This window comes from Microtus ochrogaster, linkage group LG7_11 (assembly GCF_000317375.1).
Source record: "Microtus ochrogaster isolate Prairie Vole_2 linkage group LG7_11, MicOch1.0, whole genome shotgun sequence".
NCBI lineage: Eukaryota > Metazoa > Chordata > Mammalia > Rodentia > Cricetidae > Microtus > Microtus ochrogaster.
Genome location: NC_022032.1, coordinates 15,791,009 through 15,793,652, shown reverse-complemented (window position 1 = coordinate 15,793,652; position 2,644 = coordinate 15,791,009). Strand labels below are relative to the sequence as shown.

Below are 2,644 nucleotides of genomic sequence, written 5' to 3'. Positions count from 1 at the left end.
GCCAGCACTTGTTACCTTTTATATATAGCAGCTATCCTGATTGGTTCTGCAATGTCTTTTTTGAATGCTACTCCAGTGATTCTGGGTGTAATAAAAACCTACTGGAGTTTTTCTGCTGACTGAATGAGTGTCCCATGGAAGGCAATCAGCAAATATTGGTCCCTCTCTCGTTCCCTTGGGTTTTTACTAATGTTCAAAGAAAGAATGGGGAATGTTAAGCTCTGGAGATGTGACACAGAACTGAGCTGAACTTCTGTTTTGCTTTACCTCGAGATCCTGCAGCAGATGTCAAAAGTGCCCTCCGTTCTGTCTAAATAGCACTAGGCCTGCATCCAGTTTTCCACTCAGATTTACTGCTCAGCACCTCTATTATTAAACAAACAAGGGCAGCTGTCAATACTCAAGGAATGGGAGAGATTATACTTAAAATTACACCTCTCCTAGCATTCAGCTTATTGAGTAGCTCCGAAGGTCTTCTTTTTTTTTTTTACAAAATGAGGCCCTCAGCCACTCTTCTTATTTATTTTACTCCATGGTGGTCACATGATAATCTGGGACAGGGCAGAAGGGAAGGATGGCTGCATAAGTAAGTGCTTTTGTGTCTGGAGAGGCTGCAGTGGCTGGCCCTCGGGCCAACAGTTCCCACCCTAGTGACGGTCCAGCCAGTGGTCTGAGCCCTGAGGCTGAGGTCACAGGTAAGGTGACAGGTGAGTTACAGGGCCCGGTGCCCTGTTTCCAGGAGCATGCTCTCCAGCTGCAGCTTGCTGTCGCTCTCTATGTACGGCTGGTGGAGCCACATGGACAGGTAGGTCAGGATGAGATTGCGGTCCGCAGTGTGGGCCAGCTCAGCACCAATGGTGTGCTTCAGGAGGAGCTCCTTCTTGTATGCATTGGAGAGCTGGTGGGAGACCTCATAAAAGAAGGCCGTGGGCCATGTGTGAAACAGAAGGGGCTGGTTACTTTCTTCGCTGTAATGGTAATTTTCTAGTTCACAAATTCCCTTGGTGGTTGAAGACAGCTTTTCCATTTTCATTTGTATTTTAGTCAAGGCATCCAAGGTGACCTGCAGCTCCTCACACAGCACTTCAAGTTCCTTATCATATTCCAGATTTTTCTTCTCTCCCTTTTCATTGGAAGCTGGACTGCTGCTCTCTAATTCAACCTTCTCTTTACTCAATAAGCTGACTTTCAAGTTGGCAATATTGCTCGCGGTGGTAAAACCGGCGTCATTGAGGCTTTCCCACTTCAGGATTAAGTTATGCCAATCAGCTGCATTGTCCTTAATTTTCCTTGCACTGACAGATAAGACAGGTTTCCTGGGTGTTGCAATTCCAGGAGTCTTTGCTTCTATGCGGTCCACAGGTAGATATCAACAAGCTCCGAAGGTCTTTTTTTCCAGTTAACTTGATAAAATGTTTTGATAACCTAACATTCTGAAATACTTGACAAGAGAGGCCACAAACCAGTTCACAAAGAGAATAAGCATGTGATGCCTTTGAAATGCTTTCACAGACAAATTTAAGAAGCATTTGCACATTTTCTTTCTCATCACCGTTAGAAACCATAACGTAGTTCATCATCTGAACCCTCCTATGTCCTCCGTAATGCTGGACATCTGCAATGAACACTGAGTTTCTGGATGAATCCACAGATGACCCCAGGAACCACAAACTAATCAGTCAACAGTGCAACGTCTAAGTGTTAGCAACAAAACACTGAACAATTGACTTGTAACAAAACAAATCAAGCTACATTAAAGACCTGGTGTTCTTGCTAGACAATCTGAAATGCACCTCACCAACACAGATCGATGAAATATTGGAAAACCCGAACCAGTTGTGGCTCACTGCTGTGCATCTGTCCTGTGGTGCTGTGATGTGGCAAATTAAAACTAACAACTCTTCAAAACTGGTCTTAAGAAGAAACTCAAAAATACTTGTGAGAGCAAACAAATCTTGCAACTTTCAATTTGCTTTAATCAAACAATTCACCAGCATCATGTACTCCTGTACGCAACTGAACATTTTTGATAGCCTTAGGTTTAAGTAAAACTTTAAAAGCCACTTGTGATTGTAGACTTCCCAGCCCTGTGTGGATTTTGTTTTCTTTCCTTTTCTGGGTGTCACAGATTCTGTGATTAAATTTATTAGGTATTTTTATGTGCATTGGCCAAGTGGGAAAGTTCTCTCTAAAGGACTGCCAAGTAGACAGATCTACAACAAAGCGTCATAAACTTTAGAATATACGGAATCACCTGAGTTCCCCCATAGAAAGGCTGATTCTGGTTCACTAAGACCTCAGCTCTACCACATTCCCAGTGGTGCCCAGGCTGCTAGCCTTGTACTCTGGGGAACAAGAGTGCACATGGATGCTAGCCAACAAATGAAGAGTAAAAGTCGCTGTGAATTAGATCAACTCAAGGACCCGAGAAAAGGGCAACATTGCTGAGATATACAAGTACGAATTTAATTGAAATATTTAAAATATCTTCTTGGAGTCCCATAAAAAAAATGTATTGGGTGACTAGAGAGTTGGATCAGCAGTTAAAAGCCTTTGCTGCTCTTCCAGATGACACAATTTTGATCCCAAAACCTACGTCAGGCAATGTACAATTACCTGTAACTCCAGCTCCAAGGTATCTGAC

General features: G+C 43.2%; 1 pseudogene; it reads right to left on the bottom strand.

Annotated features, from left to right (window-relative positions):
* Positions 1-662: 662 nt before the first annotated feature.
* Positions 663-1,366, bottom strand: LOC101981219 (annotated as a pseudogene).
* Between the last annotated feature and the right edge of the window lie 1,278 nt (positions 1,367-2,644).